The sequence below is a fragment of the Vicugna pacos genome, chromosome 23 (assembly GCF_048564905.1).
Source record: "Vicugna pacos chromosome 23, VicPac4, whole genome shotgun sequence".
NCBI classification, from domain to species: Eukaryota; Metazoa; Chordata; class Mammalia; order Artiodactyla; family Camelidae; genus Vicugna; species Vicugna pacos.
Window position 1 is genome coordinate 23,854,922 of NC_133009.1, and position 21,754 is coordinate 23,876,675.

At 37.2% G+C, this 21,754-nt stretch overlaps 1 protein-coding gene across 8 annotated transcripts in view; it reads right to left on the minus strand.

The window, feature by feature from the left end:
- DISP1 (dispatched RND transporter family member 1) overlaps nt 1–21,754 on the minus strand; it is a 174,065-nt gene that overhangs the window by 129,732 nt on the left and 22,579 nt on the right. The window contains exon 2 of one of the 8 annotated variants that reach the window (XM_072948689.1): nt 17,806–18,016. The exons of the other annotated variants lie outside the window; for them this stretch is intronic. The gene's annotated coding sequence lies outside the window, so the exon portion shown is untranslated. The remainder of the gene's footprint in view (nt 1–17,805; nt 18,017–21,754) is intronic. 8 annotated transcript variants of the gene reach the window in all.

Below are 21,754 nucleotides of genomic sequence, written 5' to 3' on the forward strand. Positions count from 1 at the left end.
AACATTTTTTCATCCTATAAATTAAACCTGACAAATCTGCAGTTTATTTCATTTAAAAACAGTAGATAAAGGATATTGACTAGTCACTGAAAATTCAGTTTCACTGTAAACTATTCTAAATATTGAAGCATGTCAAGTGATTCACACATTTCAAATACTATACTGCAAAACATATTTCCAACCAAAAAGTTGCATAACAGAGAGGGGGCAGAAAGTAAAGAGTAAAGCTTCAAAATAATTTTATGATAGAATTGGCATTAAACTATCTAGTTGAGATCCAGATAAAGCCAAAATACACAAATGCACACACACACAAAACAAATCAGTTCATAGTCATAACAAAGTAATTCAAAACAACCTAAACATCTTGTTTAAATAACCAGAAACTCATAAAGAACTGTGTTAAGAAATGTTTATTGTGCTACTGTGAATACATACTGCAAATCCACATAATGTTTTGAAAATACTTGTGGAAAACAGATCTAATAGTTGTGTGATTTTTTAAGCCTTTTATCTCCCATTAAAAATTACACAAATGAAAACAACTTTGAATAAAAAATACAGAGATGAAAAAAAAAAGAGTTCTCGCAAGAAATAATGTCCATAGTTAAATGTCAAAACACACATATAAATCATTAGATTCTATTTACTATCAATCTAATTATTTTGTCTTCCATTTCTTTTTTTGCATTAGGATGACAAATGAAGCGCAAAGTCAATTTTGATTGCACATATAATGTTAGTAATACTTAACTGTACCTTTCTTTGGCATCTACATAAACTTCTTTAAAAGAAGAATCCTTTTTGCCAAAATCTTTTGCCCAGCTGAAAACAAGCAGTGAGGGATCTTCAGTTAAAGTTTTACCTTTTTAATTACTAGATCACAAAAGGTCATTATTTTATCTTGATAGATACATCAACTGTCAGTGTTCTTGAAATGTACAGTCAGAAAACTTGAAGCATCCCATTTTTAGTCAGGTTAATTAGCCGTAAACCCTAAATGTCGAGTTTGTTTTAATTGTTCTCCAGCAACTCCTATTCTTCTTTATATTCAAAACACCTCTTTCAAACAACTGGGAAAAAAAAAAAAACCAATTGTTGAACACGCTGGGGAGTTATTCTAAACTCTGCTTTACAGTATCTTAAAGTACTCACTTAAAAACACAATTATCAATACAAATCCCGTTGTAATTGTTTCATTCTGTTTCCTTGCCACGTGGCACAGTGCCACATAATGCATTTTTTTGCATTCTGAAATACTCTATGTCTTACTTAGAAACAGCTTTGAAAATTGGCTCATGGCCTATTTGCAATTGATATTATAGCTTAAATACCTTCCCAGCAAAGTTACACTAACTTCAAAATACTCTGGGATCAACCATTAAAATGTTTTTGTTTCGGTTACAACACTAATGAACACCAAATGTTAGAATTTGTTTTAACAATCTAATACATCAAGGATTTTCTTAAAAGGAGAGGCTGGATCAGCTCTCCATTAATAATGAAAAGGCAGATTAGTCAGTACTGATATAGATAACACTTGAAAGATTTAATACTTAAGTGTAGAATCAAGCATTAAAAAGTTAAATTCAGAAAGTCTGCTCAATTAGCCATCATATTTTTCCCTGTAAAAATACCAAACTCCTGTGCTCATTTCAGCAGCATATATACTAAAAAATACCAAACTCCTGGTTTCTAAGCTACGTTTGAGAGAATCCTTCCCTCTATTCCTTGAAAAGCCACTTAACCTCCACCTTCATTTCCCCATTTCTACAAAATGGGTGATACCCTCTTCTTTACTATACTTTCTTATACCATAAAAGAATATAAAATATCAAAGGAAGTAAAAAGGAATTGAAGGAAATCTCAACACATTAGGTCTATTAAATCTGGTAAGAACACTTGATTTGACAAAATTTTAGGAAACAAGAATGTGTAAATACTATTTTTAAAATACAAAACTAAAGAGTAGAGAATGGGCTACTCTGGATCTATTCTTGAGATAAATGCTTTGCATGTAAAAAGGTAGCACGTGAAGAGCTACTGTAGTCCCCCGGGGCGTCTTTCCTAGTCCCAACACCACACTGCAACAGGGGTGTACTACACCAATTTTCAGTGGCAACCGTCACAGGGACACCATTTATCTGCTTCTGCTGCTGCTTTAGCTCCTTTTGATGCTGACTCTTCTGTGAAGTGTTTCAGACCTCCCCAACATCTAACTATCTTGGCTGCTACAACCAGCACTATTAACCTCATCTTTCTTTTCCAGCATCTTTTCATTGTTTTCTTTGTCATCTTTTGATTGCTCTTTGTGATTTAACACTTCTTGGCTTGCATTCTGGATTTTTTACAGAACTCAACAAGCAGATGCCTTTCTTTTTGGTTTATTATTTACTAACTACTCCTTTTAGCTGTAATAGTCAAGTCTTTGGTTCTTGTTATTTTTATCAGTGCTCAAGAGAGTTTTTTCCTTCTGCACCATTAGAGAATATCTCTCCTCTGCCTTATTTCCATGTTTTATTCTACTCTCATTTAGGATACAGATTGCTAAATAAGGTTTTATAAGACATAAGAATTTGCATTAGATTGATCTATAAAGAAATAGTTTAGCAAGCAAATACTATAAATAAGATTCATGTAATAAAAGTTAAAACTTTTGAAAGTAATGTTTTAAAATAATCTCAAGTATTTCAAAAGTGCCTATATATTTGCACCTGAACTAATTACAAGTTACCATTATTTATTCTTTAAAGAATTTCCATCCAGAATCTTTCACTTGGGAATATTTTGCTGGTATAATTTTACATGAAGTGTTTACAGTGGTAAAATTGGATTGCTTTAAAAATCTTCCTTTTTTTTTTTTTTACAATATCTTGGGTTCACATAGCTATCCCAATAGCTGGAATTAATGAAGTTTATCATTCTATCAAGTAGAGAGATTAAGTCTTTGGAAAGTTTATGTCAATAAATGTAAGGTACTATAGTAAAATAAATTCAGGGAAGATTCACTGCACCTTAAGTTTCTAACAGCTTCTAAATGCAATTCCCTAAAGTCAATTTATTAGCTATAAATGAAATATAATGGTGGATTTTTGATGGGCCATTACCTTGAAACTTCATCAAAGTAACACACTGTTACACTGTTCACTGGAGAGCCTCATTATTCAAAGAGAAGTCCCCGGAGCACAAAGGGCATCCGACAACCAACTAATATTAAGGAGAAAAAAGATTCCTAGTTGTAGGAGATGTTGAGCTAAACAAAGCCAAACCAGTTTTTATTACTACAGGACTTCTCAGTGTCATTAATACGTTAATGTATACTGTAACTCCTCCAGGCTCGTGCTGACACATGGATCCGTGTATGTTGGGAAGGCAGTGTTCACGTGACTGTTCCTCAGTTTACGATTACAGTACTGTATTCTAGCAGGTCGTCTCCCGAGACTAGATTCCACAGAATATACTTTGAAAAATACTAGTATTTATAGAAGATGATCATACTAGTTGCTATTTTTCATCTTTAATATAAAGCAATTTCTGTCAGATACTATATTTGTAAAAGTCTAGCTATTTGAGGAAAGAAGGAAGGCATAAAGGTTAAAAAAAAAACAGAAATGTAGTTATTCTTCTTCTCTAAAACAGTTAACACCTGGAAAGACAAATAGTGCTCCATCCATATTTAACCCTTCTGCTGTAGCTATATTTGAATATAACAGTTCATTTTTTTTTAATGACAGGTTTTGTTTACTACACGCCACAGTGAATTCAGACATGTCTTTTTTTTTTTAATTTAAGCTATTTGGGGACTTGAAACAAAGTACTAAGAAATACCTCAAAAAGCTTTAAAGAAGGGCTGCATATAATGATAAATAAAATGGGACTTGAGTGTCTTAACTTGTGAAATTTGAAACTCAAACTTGACTAGAGCTTGAGTCTTCAGAACTCTTTCCGAGACAACAGAATTGGGCAAGAAACAGAAACACTCCAATTCCACAGGTACCAAGACAATTAGCAGACCAAGGGCGTTACAAGGTTCAAAATTCATTAAATACCTAGCACAGATGTCAAAAATAATTGCTAGATGTCTAAGAATCCAATTCTTCTGATCCCATGCCTCCCACTTCTCCAACACTTCAAAGGTGTGTCAGGCAGAAAGAACACTTTACCCAAACCAACAGAAAGTTAAAGCACCCCAACAGTCACAGTACACATACCACTAATTTTTTAAATAATACCCACTTCCCACTATCAACATTTTATTAACATAAATATTACTAGGCATATGTTAAATATGCTTATAAAACATAACTTTTTAAATAACATGGCAATACTCATTAAATAGCTTGATGCTAAGTACAGTGACTATCACTGCTAGAAAACTTCTATTTTAACAAAATTTGCTATAAGATAAGCCCCAGTAATATGGGCAGTCTTCCGGGGAGATGAAACAATCCTTAGAGGTGGTATATGTTAAAAATAAAGAGTCTGCTTAGTGTGGTGGTTAAAAACAGACTTTGGAACCCAGACATGGGTTCAAATCCCAGCTGAGACACTTACTAGCTGGATAACTTTGAGCAGCTTACCTAACTTGTCTGTACCTCAGTTTCCCCATGTAAATGGAATAATAATAAAAATAACAACCACCACCTCATCAAGTTTTTATGAGTTTTATATGACTTATGGAGAATAGTACGAGGCACACAGTAAGCACCATAAATGTTTGTTAAATATACCTTTATTTATTTGTTATGGAATCCTATTATAAAATAAAATTACTTTAAATAAAGCTTCGTAAGCTTTTTTAAAAATTTTATTTATTTTTTGAAGGCCAGAGTAGCTTTATTAAAATGTGACAAAAGAGACTTCAGAATAAGGAATCTTGCCAGGGGTAAAGAGGAACACTGCATAATGACAAAGGAGTTGATTCATCGAAAAGACTTAACAATCCCAAATATGTATGCATATAAAAACAGACATTCAACATATATGAAGCAAAACTGGACAAAACTGAAAAAAAGGGACAAATTCACATTTCTGTTTGGTGGCTTCAGTTCTTCTTTTACAATAATTGATAGGATAAGTAGACATAGAATCAATAAAAGTGTAGAAGATCAGAAAATACTGTTGCCCAACCTTACTGGATTGACACTCAAAAGGAAGGAGTCAAACATCTTGGGAAAGCAAACGAAACATTACATTCATAAAAGAAAGATTTATAGATGAAAATCATATTTTTCCCAATTCACAAATTGGTACATATTCATTACTTTAGTCACTCATTCAAACATTTATTAATAGCCTCTTATTTGCCTACCTCTATGCTAGGTACTAGTGTTACAAAGATAAGAGAAAGTCTTTGACCCAAGTTTAATCAGGTACTCTGCTCACTTTTGCATTTATTAAGAATTTAAAGAAAATGTGATACGTATATAGTACTTAACTAAGCGGTATGACTATGCACTGTGATGTGGTTTTGTTGCTGTCATCATTTTTTAAGAACCCTTCTAAACACACTGCAAATACAAGCTGACGGCTGGTGAAAAGGACGGATAAGCATAGCCAAACACATTTTCTCTTCCCTCTTGTCTCAGAACCCAGCAGCTAACTAAAGAATGCTGGAAATAAAAACCTGGCTCTGATGGCTACACTTGAAAGAAACTAATACTGTCTTCTGTATCAAATAATTTGATCGCTCTGAGAAAAATGAGCAGGAGTAATTGGAAGCATGCGATTTGCCCTTTTTTCTCTGAAGCAGATTTATGGTTCTTTTTACATCCTCAAATTTTTCTGTAGAAAGGCTGATACTTTTAACCCGCATCTTAGCACTGCAGTATACATATCTTCTTTGTAATCTCTTTATAATCTCTAGATTCGATTATTCAAGCAGACACCATACACACAAAACTATAATCAATATAAATAAATGGTCAGATGGTATGTAAAGGAAACCTTTATACAGAAATTTTTAGAGCTTTAAGTCTACGGTCCTTTTAAAGGCAGACAATTATTACGAAAATGATGCTCTCCCCCTGTACTGCTTTAGCAGTTGAAATCAGCAGCATATTCCCAAATGTTTAGGAAATGAGATAGTACGTTCTTAGGAAAAGCCTTTCAGACTCCTAGATTTCTCTTCTCCTTGACAGACTACTCCATTGGACAAAATTAGTTGTATGTGTTTATCTTTAAATTGATTTTTTTAATTTTTTAATTTTGTGGTAAGATAAACATATAAAAATTACTGTCTTAGTAACCATTTTAAGTGGATAGTTCAGTACTGTTAAATACATTCACACTGTGTACAACCAATGTCCAAAAAGTTTCATCCTGCAAAACTGAAACTCTATACTCATTAAACAATAACTCTCCATTTTCTCCTCCCTCTAGCCCCTTGAAACCACCATTCTATCTCCATGAATCTGATGACCAGGTACCTCACACGAGTGGACTTATACAGTATTTGCCTTTTGGTGACTAGCTTATTTCACTTAGCATAATGTCTTCAAGGTTTATCCATACTGTAGCATGTGTCAGAATTTCCTTCCTTCATTTTTTTTTCCTTCCTTCTTAAGGATGAATAATATTCCATTCTACATATATATATATATATATATATATATATATATATATATATATATATATACTACATTTTGTTTAACTGCTCATTTGTCAAGTGGACACTTGGGTGGCTTCTACGTTTTGGCTATCATGAATAATGCTGCTATGAACATGACTGTAAACTAAATGATTCATCAAAAGTTCACATTACCAAATTATTGCATATGAAAGGTAAGAAAAATACAAAAAGTCGAGGAAAACAAATGCATCACTTGGTTTTTCAATAAAACGTGCTGATTTCTACTCAATGAAATCGTCAACAGAAAACAGCAAAAAGCCTGTTTATTTATTTGAATTGTCACTAAGTTCTCCTTCTTTCACAATTAGTGTTAAAAGTCTACCAGGTCAATTGAATAATATGTAATTTTGATATTTAAAATTAATACATATCAAGAATTTAACACACAGAAACCTTCAGAAATATTTTTCCATGGCAAATACTCTTATAATAAATTTCATGGGAACGTTTAAAATGATGCCTGATTTTTTTTTTCCTGAAACATCCTTACAACTTCACTGACTGATTCACATTTTCTTCAAGCTCCATATTTCAAAGAGAATGCATAATACACTTTTTTTGGACAAGCATTTAATCACAAAATCAATGAAAGCTACTTAAAGGTTTAAAATATCAAGAATGAGGAACTATTATTAAGTCTTAGATAAAAGCTTTTCTATTTTAGACAAAGGTACTCATGAGGTGAATGTAATACACACATGTATTATGCACATATGTCAGAGCACTCTCTTCATCTTCTAGTTAATAATATGTTATTATGTGTTCAATAATCCTAAAACCTTGAAGTATATGTTATAACCTTCAATTTCCATACCAAAGTGGCATTATTGTGTAGCATCAGTTCTGCTACCTGACAGTCTCCTTCTAAAAAGCACTGCTCAACAGCAAAGGCATCGTGGGTTTGGTCCTCAAGGCCACCAAAAATCCCTTCCTTCAAGAGGTTTCCAGATTGTTGACTCTACTGCCACTGGAAAATATGAGGTATCTATATGTACCAAATGGAAAGAGACCCAAAATGTATTGTTTTATTAAAAGGTCAAATTGCAAGACAATCCTGAAAAGACACACAAGAAAATACTAATAGTAGTTTCCTAGAGTCAGACTGGGATGATGGGTAGAAAAAAGGACTTCTTATTTTTATTTAACAACCCACAGAGGATTTTTCAGGCAGTAAAACTATTCTGTATGAGATTGTAATTGTGTATATACAATATTATACATTTGCCAAAACTCACAGAACCATACAACACAAAAAGTGAATCCTAATGTAAACTATGGACTTAAGTTAATAATAATGTAACAACAGTTCATCAGTTGTAACAAACATATACACTAATACAAGATTTTAATAGTAGGAGAAACTGGTGGGATTTGAAAGTGGGAACAGAATATGGGAATTCTCTGTACTTTCACTCAATTTTTCTATAACCTTAAAACTGCTCTACAAGAATAAGCCTATTAAATAAAAATGAAAAGAAATCTGTACTGTTTAGTTGTAAATGACAAGTTTATGCATGCTAAGAAAAACAAATTCTAAAACTGTTAAGAACTCTAAATATTTTAATCTCACAATGCAGATTTGGGAGACGAAATAAATACACAACATGTGGTAGCAGGGTTTTCTAATCAATAGGAGATATTTTGCCATTTCAAGTTGGTTAGCATCAGGGTGGGGGGGGTGGTATAGCTCAGTGGTACAGTGTATGTTTAGCACGCACAAGGTCCTAGGTTCAATCCCTATTACTTCCATTAAAAAAAAAAGAAAGGAAGAAAATTTTAAAACGTAAAAAAAAACCCAAAACCCATAAAAAATAAAGTAGGTTAGCATCCAGAATATAAAAATACACAGTATATATAAAATAAGAGATAAGGAGGATCCTGTATAGGTGGGTCCTACTTTATGGTACCATCTAAGCACAGTGTACTACACAAGAAGTTTCTACGTTCCAGATCATTGCTTCTTACCATTTTTTTCATTATCATCTCCCTAAGGTGCCTTTTTAGACATTTTCTTCCAACCATGCTCACCCATGAAATTTTAATGCCCCCCAATATACTGACTGTTCATTTGTACTATTGTGAATAATCACGTACCCCTACACATACTATATTGTAATTGCCTGTTTCTGTATCTTACAGGCAAAAAAAAAAAAAGATGCACTCAATTCTAATCAGCCGCTCTAAAATTTAAACTGGTACACCAAACTGCACACAATAAGGTCCAGAGAATAGGCACTAAAAGTTTGGATAAATAGTCTCAAATCACTCATCAGTTATTCTGTTCTAAAACCTAACTTACCTAAAACATGTATGAGTTGTTTCAGGAGGTGCAGAAGGAGGACATGTCAATTATTACAACTTTTTGATGTTTTTTGCAAAAATATTTAGAGTTCATTTAGCCTAGAAAAGTAGGCTAAAAGAAGGAGCATTAGTAAAATCTCTACCAGCCTTTATGTTTTCTAATGAAATACTTCCTTATCAGAGAATTTTTGTAGGTGGTTAAAAAAAAAAAAAGGAGCGGCATAGGAAAGCATTCCAAAATTCCAGAGAAGGGATTTCCTTAAGAAAATATTACTAAATATTAGAACATGTACAAGTGTGCCAGGAAACCTACTGAAAATATCAAGGAGTACTGAGGAAATCTTCGAGATTTAGGAAAGTATTACTTGTACTCAGCAGGGAAGGGAGGAAGGAGAGAGGGCCTTTTTGACATATGCATATTATGGGGCAACATGGTACAGGTTCTGAAAGGAGCCAGTAGGAACAGGACACATGTTCTCCTGCACCCAGCATTTCCGAAAAGTATGCTTCTAATACATCCAGACCTCCACTGCTGGGTTTATCTTTCTTGAAAGAGCCAAAGGCTACCTGAATTAAGGGAAAGAAAATAGATTAGAGCATCCCCTTGCCTCCCTCCATCCTTAAAGGTAAACCAGGTTCTACCTTTGGGATTTCATATATACACAGTGCAGTTTTTAATGCAACAGCCACTTAAAAATAACTTCTTTGCACTTTACTGATTGTTAAAATTTCTTTAAGGTGATAATTACTTTTACATGATAATTATGGATAAAAAGAATTTAAAATGAAATTTAAAATTTCAGGAAGAAATATACCAATAGGTTTAACAGTGTTTTCCCCTTTATTTATAGTAAAAGTGTTACTTCTGCAATGGAAAGAAGTTTATAATAAAAAAAGTTTAATTGGCTTGATCAAGCATTATCTTTCCAATTTTCTTACTAAAATACAATTAATCTACAACTATAAATAACTGGTTATCAATTCACCATTCTATCAAAATTGAAAAGACAAGACCAGTGGCCTTGAAAGAAGATAAAGATTTTCTCTCTAAGGAGAAACAACATAGGAATGAAAAGACCAAGCTCACCAAAGATAAATAAAAATGACTGTTCTTAACATTCAAGGACAGAGAGCCAGCACAGCCTAGTGTCTTAAGGGTGTGAGCTCTAGTACTAGAATGCGGGTTCAAATCCCAGTGCTGTCTCTTCATAGTTATGTAACTTAGGGTACCTAAGAGAGGCATCTTAACTTCTCAAAGCCTCAGCTGCTTTATCTGAAAAATGAAGACACTAAAAGTCACTATCACATAGATTGTTTTAAAGTTCAAATGAGATCATGACTTTAGCAGAGAGGCTGGCACATTATAAACACCCAATAAATGTCAGCCTGAAAAAAAAAAAGACACTATTAATATGAGGCGATAAATGTGAACATATAGTTTCTCAGGCACAGTACCACACAGGAACACTGCTACTGAGCTGCAGGACACACGGCCACAAAGTTCCATTGGCTTCCGTGAAGATATCATTTGAATTGTGACCAACACATTACACAGAAGCTTTGTAGGGGTTAACATTAATACCATAGACTATAAAAAAATAATCAGGAAACAGCTATCAAGAACTGCATGATCACTTAAGCTGGCACAGAGGTGGATTTGAATTTACTCAGCCTCTGGGTTTCATTTTTCTTACCTCTAAAATGAAGATAATAATGCTTAGCAGACAAGGCTGTTGGAATAACAGAGAATAAATCATGTGACATACTGAGCATAGTGTCCAACACATTATAAATAACCAATAGATGGTACTGAGATAAGAACAATGAGGATAATAGGCACTCTTCTTCTCTTACAATCAGATGACAATAGAAGAAATGAACTTAGACTGTTCTATTGAAAAAAAAGGCTATTTCTTTTTTTGAAAAAAAAAAAAAAGTCAAACCCACCACCCATTATCACTTGGAATGCAGTTCTTTCTGAGAGCAGGCTGAAATATACATGATACCTCATTCCTATCCTTCCAGAAAGTCAATTTGAATGGACGAGTGAATCAATGAATCAATGAATCAATTAAGAAATACATCACTGAAATGACTTCATCCATTACTGAGTAATTCATTAGACTGCTGAAATACAGCCACTGCAGTGATGTAATATGGTTGCTACCCATAACTAGACACTCCTCACCAAGCCACAGCTGATGAAGCAGTAGTGGCATGAAGGAGAGATGGTATTTAAAGAGTTTCAGCTTTGTGCTGCAATGTTCTAACTCTCTGAGTATAAGAAAGAGAATTATTACTAGGATGAATATATAGCAGAATAAAAAGATATTAGCTTTAAGTGAAAGAAGCCAGTCACAAAAGGACTCATATTGTATGATTCCATTTATATGAAATGTCTAGAACAGGCAAATCCATAAAGACAGAAAGTAGGTTAGTGGTTGCCTAGCATTGAGGCGGGGAAGGAAGGACAAGGAGCAGGATGAGGAGTGACCGCCGATGTGTATGGGGCTCTTTTTGGGGGTGCTAAAAATTTTCCAAAATTAGATGTGATGGTTGCACAACCATCTGTGAATATACTAAAAACCACTGGACTGTATGAGCATGTCTTTTGACTTTTCTTTTTCATGAATCTCAGAAGTTAAAGCTGCAGGACTTGGTTCTGTAAAAATATTTTTTTATTAAATAAGCTGGCAATATGATACCTTATTACAAAACTTCCTTAAAAAAGAAATTGTATCACCATCACCAAAAAAGTAATATCTACCCCTTAAAGTAATAAATCAATTATGCCTAGGTTTATCTCAAAAACATGATCTTTCATTCCAGTAATATGATTAATGATTCATATACTTCTTTGAAAATGAAATTTCTGCTAAAATGAGGATTCAATGACTCAAAAAAATCATATCCAAACTTGTTACTTATTAAGAAAAAGAGTCCCCGTAAGAATGTATGTTCTAAATGCTTGGGCTAGTTTTTCTTTCTGGCAATACTGCACACTAGGATACTTGAAACCATTCTGTAGTGGACACTATGGTTCACTTAGGCCTTAGGCCAGGTCTTAGGCCTTAAGACTCAATGCCCCAGCTGCCAAGAATGTTAGCTACTGTTGGCTCACAACCAAGAATCACTCCAGGAATTGACCTCCCCCAAAGGTCCCTATCACTAGAGGGCGATGTAGTACTGTTAGCCCCTGGCAGGTGGCAGTACAGTTGTTAAAGCTTCCACCACTAGTGATCTGGGATGAAATACCAGTAGAAGGGGAATGCACTGGTGGATATCACATCTCAGGCTTTGAGAAGTTAAGGGAAAGCAGGAATTATAAGGACTATGGAATCAGATGGCTCTTGCTGGGTGTTACTGGTACAATGGGCAATTGACTGATTAATCAACAACTGAAGATGAAGTACAAAAGTCAGAGGACCTCCTGGACAGCATACAGACAAGGTCAGGGTTCTGGCTAGGAAGGTATGGAACCCTGAGACTTAAGACGAAAATATCTGGGTGTTGCACTCGAAAATCTTGAATCTCCAGATTCCCAGAAATCTGACCCCTCAGGATTAGCACTTCCCTTGCCTGAAGATGCAGCAGAGATTTCTGTCTTACAAGACAACCTGTGTCCTCCAGTATCAACCTCCACTTCCCCTCCTGGCCTCCAGGCCAATCACAAATGGCTATGCTTGGGAAGGGCTGAAGTGCCACGAAGGAAAAGGACTGTTTGCAGAAGGAGCTGCACGCCTTACTCAGCCAATGTGTACCAGCAGAAGCCAGAAGACTGTATGTAGGACCGGATCCTGAAGATGCTGGATCACGGGAGATTGAAAAGTTGGACAAAGGAGAGCTTATCTAGCCGGGAGCGGGTATTCTCCCAGGATACAGGATTCAACACCTTGGCAAGGCCCCTGGAAGTGATACTAACCCACTACTAAGTTGGCTCTTGAAAGTTTGAAAGAAGTGAAGCCCTACAATCAGTGATGGAAAAATGCAGAACTGCTGTGGCAGACAGTGAAATAAGGAAATGAAAGGTTCAGAGAAGTGGGCACGCTAGAGAGCATATACCAGGTAAGGCTGAGAAAGCTGCCCACGGACCGTACTCCACAGGAGGGCCCAGAGGACATTCCATTCCCCAAAGAGGTAAAGAAGGTACTGGTGAGAAAGGCACCAGTACTGCTCAGAAGCTCAGTGGCAGCTGTCTTTGTAGGCCAGTTTGACCATAAAAAACACTGTTGGCAGAATTCCCTGAGGTACGAAGACCTGGCCCCGTGTCTGGATTTGGGATATCTCTGACGGTGAATCCCAGATCCAGAGCTCCCCAGAGAAGTGAAGTCTTGGTTGCAACTGCACTATGAGCTAGCTTTTTCCTTTGCTCAGTCCTGCTTTACAATCTCTCACCTCCCCACTGGTGTTGTTATCAAGAGAATTGCCTCAAAAACCGCCTACATGCCAATCTCTAACTCAAATCTCTATTCCCTGGGGAACCAGACCTAAGACAACATTAAACATCTCAAAATGCTGGATGAAATAAAACAAATGTTCCTTTAAATGCATAGAAGGAAATTAAATACTGAGCATCCAAAAATGAGACAGGAACTGAAAACCATAGTATGAATTGATTCTGGCTGCTGTGGGGAGATACGCCAGTTTCAGGAACAAAGAGGCTTGAATTTTAACACCTGTCAAATAGCTAGAAATGAGGCCTTAATCTTGAGAGACAGAGTTACAACAAAATGCTCCCATAAAACCAAGTTCCCCATCAAGGAAGCTTAACTATTTCGGCCAGGGTTCTAGATGGACCAAAAAAGTCTACACTGAGAACTTAAGTTGTGGGCCAGCCTTCACAGAGGTCTGAAGTTCAAATTTATACTACCTACATGGTCCAAGAAATCCGAGGTTCAGGAATTTATAAAAAGAGTAACCTCAGGCCAATAATGCCCCAGAGGTAACCTAGCAAAAACAAACGTAAAACTACTTTGGACCTACTACAGATGAGCCCACAGTCCAAAGTTACAAAGCACGTGAAGAAATAACCCACCATGAGGGAAACGGAAGACACAAAAAACAACAAAATTAGACCAAAAAAGCTTCAGTTAATAGTACAGATAGAACTTATAGAATAAGTATCCTTAAAATTATTTTAAAAAACACAAAAGACATTATAAAACTTGAGGGGGAAAAAGACTACAGGCAGATTTTGGGGAGGGGGTGGAAATAGGTAAACCAAATAAATCCCCTCTATTTTAGCTACTTAGGTTTTCTGTTACACATAACTAGAAATATTATCTGATACATATGGTATAAGGTTAAAGCTCTATTTATCACTAAAATTTCCACTGATTTAGACTCAGCACAAGTTTTAGACTAGACAGTTATTCAGACATCATACAGAAACAGCTTCAGAAGAAAAACAAGAATATGCTGGACATGGGAGATTTTCAGTAGTCACAAGAAAGCAGTTTGCCAGGAGCCAGGAAAACTGAGCATTCTAAACATCAAAGGCCCTCCATGCGCTAATACAAATTGTGCAGAATAGGGTAAAGATGCTGGAGACAGAGAGATAAGGAGACATTCTTAAATGAGATTTGCCCCTGGAGAAACCCAGAGAGCATCAAACTACCTCCTCTTACCAGTGTTTTTGTTTCCAAGTTATTTTGTTTAAACTTTGTTTACTGTTTTTAAAAATTGAAAGATTTCTGGATAAAAGATAATATATGCATTTATCTCCATTTGCTCCCGAAACGCCACTAAAAAGACAGTAAAAGGGGGGAAAATGTAAGCATTAAACACTAAGGATAAAGCCTGGAAGAAGTTAAAGAGAAAAGAAGTTAATAAAATTTGGGGGGATGGAAAGCAGAAAGTTAAAGAGTTTCTGACTTAGCAGAACAGAAAGTTAAAACTAACTATCTGTAGTGAGGAGAAGGATGCCAACAAGAATGTAATTCACAATGAAGAAGCCTAGAAAGGCAAGGATGGGGCAGAGTTATGTGTGGGCTAAAATCAGGAGGATGATAGAAAGTTCCCATAAGGAACCATCAGATACTAGATGCTCCTTTCCAATTCTCCAACAAACTCTCACTCTGACAAAAGAAAAGCAATTCTCTGGTAAAAACTGAATCTGACAGACTTGAATTAGGGACTACAGGCACTGAGTATGAGGATAAGATACTGTACTGAAAACAAGGAGAGTAAATACAAGTTTATACTCAGCCTTGAGATCACCCACTACCCACCAGCTCTCTTCTCCTACTCAATTGCCAGAAACTAGTGGCCAGCCTTATATCACCTAGGCAGGAAACAGATGGATTCCTCCTTGGGAAGAAAAGTCAACCCAAGAGAAAAGATTAAGTTTTAAGAGTCAGAGATGTCTCAATAAAATAAATCTGGTCTTCAACTAACAGCCCTAGAGTAAAACTTATGCACACAAAATTTCCACTAAGATTTCCAGCATTAACTAAACATTTGAGAAACAATTGAGAGATGCTTCTAACATGAAAAAAAGAAACCCAACTCAGATAGAAAAACAAAAAAGAGATCATACAGTGCAAAAAGAAATTGTTTTTTTTAAACTATAATTAATACCTTTAGCAAGATGAAGAGAAATTGTATCCATAAAACAAGAATATGGGACTATAAAAAGGAACACACAGAAAACAAGAAAAAGCTTTTGGAAATTTTAAATTGAGAGCAGAAACTTAAATATATATATATATAATAGTAAGAGTGGAAGATAAGGCTGAGCAAGTCTCCAAGACACTAGAAAATTAGAAGATCAAAATCCAGGAAAGCCAAAATATGGATGTAACACCAGAAAAGATTAAAAACAGTTGCCTCTGGGAATAACAACCCAGGGTTGAGAAGGAGTTGGCCAATGATCAATGGTTTTCATTATACACTACTTCATTATTTGAGCTTTTAACATTAATTAAACTTATAAACTAACCTTTATAAGACATTTTATAACATTAAGCAACATAAAAGAATGTAAATATTTTAATATTTTAATCTCTCCATACATTAAAAACATTTTTTAATTTATTTTTTGGGGGGGAGAGGTAATTAGGTCTATTTATTTATTTACTTTTGGAGGAGGTACTGGGGATTGAACCCAAGACCTCATGCATGCTAAGCATGAGCTCTACCACTTGAGCTATATACCCTCCCCTCCTCCATACATTTTTACATTCTTTTATGTCTTAAATTAGATTGTTACATTTTTCTCACACAGGTCCTCTTGCCCATTTCTTTTTATTTCATTCTAGATAAAGTGTATTTTGGTTACTATTATGAATGACACCACAAAAATTATGTTCTCTAAGTGGTTGTTGCTAGTTATTTTACATTTTTTTAATTGAAAGAATCCTTGTTCTCAATTTTCTAAAATCCACTGACAATAGAAATCATTATCATGACCTTTCATTTAGCATTGTGCCTCCCCTACAACAATAGAAAGTAAATATTTAACAAGTAATAGAAAACACTGACAGAGCGCTTAGTAGGTGTCACACACTAAACTAGCCAATTTATAATCTCTAGTCTTCACAACTCTTTAAGGTCGTGTTTTATTTAAGCCAGGAGGTAGACTGTAGCCAACTGTTAATAGCTATAACAAAGGAAAACAGAAATACAAGGGATTAAGATAGAAGTTTATTTCCCTTTCATATAACAGTTCAAAGATAAGTGAGTAATCTGGGGTGTAAACAGCTCTGCTTCACGGAACCCAGACTAGCTAGTCAGTTCTGCCATCTTCATCATTTGACATCCATCTCTGGATCCAAGGCTGCTGCTTCAATTCTTGTCATTTCCCAAAGAGAAAAAGAAGAAGAGGACATCCAGGACAAATGACATATTTTTTAAGAAGATGACCCCAAAAGTTTCTCACATCTCTTCCTTTAGAATTCCAATGTCCCAAACTTAGGCACGGGGCCCCTTTTAGGTACATCTAGCTGAGCTGTAGTTGGGTGATCGTGGGCTGGCTAAAACTCAGGGCAAGACTGGGGATCGCATTTCTCAAAAAAAGGGGAAAAAATGGCTACTAGGGTATAGTTAGCAGTCTTCATCACAGGTAGGCATTATCACCTCTACTTTATAAATGCAGAAATTGAAAATCAGAACTATTTGCCTAAAACCACTTGGCTAATAATAAAGCCAGAATTCAACTCTACCTTGATTCTACACCGTTTCCATTAAATCATGTTAAATAACAATAGGAATGTACATACATTTTAAAATTTCTTGCTAAATGTGGCACAACTGGACTGGGTCTAACCAAACAGTCCTGGGTGTCCAGCAGGAGCAGCCTCTGCCCACATCCCCCACAATGATATCAGCCTTTCCACCTCTGAGGGGATGAACCCCACACTGCCTAATGAAACAGTAACCATCTTCCTAGAGGCAGTTGCCACTCAAGGCAGTGCTGACTCATTTCCACCACCCATCTTGTAGATTTATAACTAGACTCAAGTCCCAGCAGGTCCCTAAAGGTGAGGAACAAAGTGTGACCCACAGAGGGGTATGCTACATGCACTCTAAAAGAACTACTTTCTAATTCATACAAGCAGAAATCCATGGAACACGTGGGGGAATGGATATTCAAGGGTGTGCGGTAATTTTACAAGGAACATAAAGTTGAATCAGGCTGAATTTATTGATATGGGCTCACTATGCAGAGATTCTGCATTTAATGTTGTAGCTGGGGAAGTCAGAAAGGGCTCTAACAGATTGGTTGGTTGGCTGAAACATCAAAAGATGGCTCATTGTGAGCAAATTAAAAATGCCCAACTCCTCATTCTCCCTTGGTTTCATGCAGAGAAAGAGATTCAAAGGCTTAGTGAAACTGGAATGTTAGAGAGAACTGTCATTTAATACCTACTCACCCACGGTGGGAGGGTCCAGGAGATACACCTTTCACCAATACTTTGCGAAATGCACTTGTGAGAGGAGCCCCAGCATCCCCGAAGTGCGGCCTGATCGCTCTTCTCTGTAAGTCAGATCTGACACTGGGAACTGCAACCATTCAACCAGAAAACTTAAACGCAGTGGGAGTGACTGGGTCCCAGGGTGGCCGGGGCCAAGTGGCGTATGCAGCTGCCAAAGGCAAAGTGGGAGTAGTTACTGTAATGAACAAGCAGCAGTGAGAATAATATGATTCACACAGACCTGTGGCGTTGGCTGATCACAGTATCGTAAGAAGTGAAGCAGATAGGAAGCCTACTAACTTCTTAATTGATCTGTATAAGCAGAAAAGTCTAGGTCAAAGGAACAAAAGTGTAACTCAAATTATAAAAACACAGAGTCATGGCTCCTCAATCAATTTCTAGATATTAGCCAGTTCATAGACCAGAACCCTTAAATGAAAAGAAGGCCAGACCCCTTGAGGAAGGACCTCAGTACACTACTGGAAATGTACACTTTTCATCTTTCTCCCAGTCGTCCCCAAAGAGACCTACAGCCTTTAACCAGGGTTAGTGTGGACTGGGGAAAACAAAACAAAGAGACCTTTCAGGGACTAATGGACACTGGCTCTGAACTGACACCGAGTCCGGCAGACCCAGAAATTACTGCTTCCCAGTCAGATAAGGGGCTTACAGAGGACAGATTGCCAACAGAGCTTTAGCTCAGGTCCATGTCACAGTGGGCCCAGTGGGTCCCCAAACCCATCCTGTGGGTTCCCCAGCTGCAGAATGCATAATTGTAATACACATACTTAGCAGTCCCCACATTGGCTCCTCCCTGACCTGTGGAGTAGGGAGGGGCTTACTACGGTCGGAAAGGCCAAGTGGAAGCCATTAAAACTGCCTCTACCTAGGAAAACAGTCAATCCAAAGCAATACCACATCCCTGGTGGGACTGCAGAGACTAGCGCCATCATCAAGGATTTGAAAGCTGCAGGGGTTGATTCCCACCACACCCCATTCAACTCTCCTATTTCGCTTGTGCGGAAGACAGATGGCTCTTGGAGAACAATGGATTATGGTAAGCTTAACCAAGTGGTGACTCCAGTAACAGCTGCTGTACTTCCATCGCTGGAGTAAGTTAATACATCCCCTGGTACCTGATATGCAGCTACTGACCTGGCAAATGTCTTTTTCTCCATACCTGGCCATAAGGCCCACCAGAAGCAGTTTGCTTTCAGCCGGCAAGGCCAGTAAGACATCTTCACTGTCTTACCTCAGGGGTATATCAACTCTCCAGCCCTGTGTCATAATTTAGTTCACAGGGATCTTGACTGTCTTTCCCTTCCTCAGGATATCACACTGGTCCATTACACTGATGAGATTATGCTGGCAGGATTAGTGAGTGAGAAGCAGCAACTACTTTAGATTAATTGGTCAGACATTTGCATATCAGAAGGCAAGAAATAAATCCAACTAAAATTCAGGGGCCTTTCACCTCAGTGAAATTTCTAGTCGTCCAGTGCTGTAAGGCGTGTCATGATATATTCCTCCTGAGGCGAAGGCTAGGTTGCTGCCTCTGGCCTCTTCTACAACCAAGAAAGAGGCACAATGCTTAGTGGGCCAATGTGGATTTTGGAGGCAACACATTCCTCATTTGGGTGTGTTGCTCCGGCTCATTGACCAAGGGACAAAAACAACTGCTGGTCTGAGTGGAGTCCTGAACAAGAGAAGCTTTACATCAGGTTTAGGCTGCTGGGCAAGCTGCTCTGCCACTTGGGCCACACGATCCAGCAGACCCCAAGTGCCTGAAGCGGTGGTGGCAGACAGGGACACTGTGTGAGCCTCCGGGAGGCCCCTACAGGAGAACTGCAGCACAGGCCTTTAGGATTCTGAAGCAAGACCCTACATCACCTTTGGATAACCATTCTCCTTTTAAGAGACAATTCCTGGCCTGCTACTGGGCCTTGGCAGAAATCGAACACTTGACCACAGGCCACCAAGTTACCCTGAGACCTGAGCTGCCCATCATGAACTGAGTGTCATCTGACCCACCAAGCCCTGAAGTTGGCTGTGCACAGCAACAGCCCATTGCCAAGTGGAAGTGATGTACACGTGACCGGCTGAGAGGCCCAAGCAAGATACATGAAGAAGTGGCCTAGACGCCCATGGTCCCCACTCCTGCTACGCTGCCTCTGCCTTCTCCCCACCCCAGCCTTCACCTATGCATGAGGAGCTCCCTACCATCACCTGCGGAGGAAGAGGAGACTCGGGCCTGGCTGACGGGTGGTTCTGCTGGATATGCAAGACAAGCAGAGACCTCGATTCCTGACTTCCACTCCAGGGCTCCTTTCATTATCCTGTTCTGTCTTCGAATGGAAGTAAGGTTTGTCCAATCACAATTATAGTCCTTCCCAGGTGTTACACGGTTTAAACGATAATTTTTTCTTCCAAGTGATAATAAAGCACTAGTCTTGAGTAAAACCTAAAGTCTGGTCATACATTACTACTTCTGTACATTGAACTGAGAATTCATCCAGCAATGTTACCTTTGAATGAGCATAACACTTCACAGCCACAACACTTTCTCTGTATGAATATTTCAAAAATCTAGTGTGCACACTTATAAACACCATTAGAACAGAAGAATTTAAGCCTGATTTTTTTTCCCAATTGTGTTTTCCTTCATGGTCACTAAAAGATCCCAGTCCCAAGTTTGTCCTTAGAGAATAAGACATCATATTCCCTCTATCTCGAGTCAAAATTACTCATATTTCTACTGCAAGCTCTATTTGCTCTATTTGATACTTTTTGCTACTACCCTAAGTACAAAACAGAAATCCAGAAAGTCTGCTGAATTAAGCTAAGTTTCTAAATAGATGCCAAAGTTACCTAAAAGGAGTATAAAATTTACCACTGCACACAATTTCTTTCAAGCTTATCTTCTTTCCACCCCAGTAACAAAGTCCCCACTAGGATGATATCAAATATATCTGATGTTTTGTCTTGAGACAAAACATATTTTAAATAGTTTGGGGGGAAAATTAAATATTTGCGAGGCAACAACTTACTCTGTCCATGTCATATAGCAACTGGAAAATCAACTGTATTACCAAAGACGGGTGGGGGTTTGGGAGAGAGGTGACAACTCCAGTACAGAGAGATGATGATTTAATTGGTATAGCTTGCATAGGCCTGACTGACTCCAATTTAGTTCGAGAGGACTATCAGTTATCTTTGCCAAGGATACAAATATAATTAAAGAATAAGTGACCCTTTCAAAATCTGAAATTATCTTTTTTCCATGAAGCTGCTTCTGACGCTTAATACGTGCCTTTTGAGTTACTACAAATATCTCAACAGAACTAATATGGTGTCTGCTCTCCCAGAAATCTATGTAAGAACATAATACATATTTAGCCAAAAAACCAAATCACAAGAGCGACACTTGCAAGTGCTCATATTCTATCAGTGGAATGTATTGCCAAATGATATACAAAAAGTCACACATTAAGCCTAGATCAAAAAATAACTCCCATCATTAACTGAATCCCTAGCACGCACCTCACACTGTACTAGGTACTTCACATATTTTTTTCCACCTCAACAGCATTTCTGCAAGGGTATTACTCTGTTTTGCAGCTGATTAAAAAAATTCAAAAGAAATTGACTGACTTGCCCAATATCACATACCTTATGTGTAAGAGAGCCAGGATATGAGTCAACAGTTCTCTTTCAAGAAAATTAACTTGAAGGATATTTTTAGCTTACTAAAAAGAATCACAGGAGTATGTCTTTAAAAACATAAAGTCTGTCATGATCAGTACTCGAACACTGTTCACGTACATAAAAAATACAAAGAGGGTAGCATCTTGGCAGCGTGCAGCCCGGGTGATACAAGAGATGTGGGAGCTTGGTCTGCACTACTGGC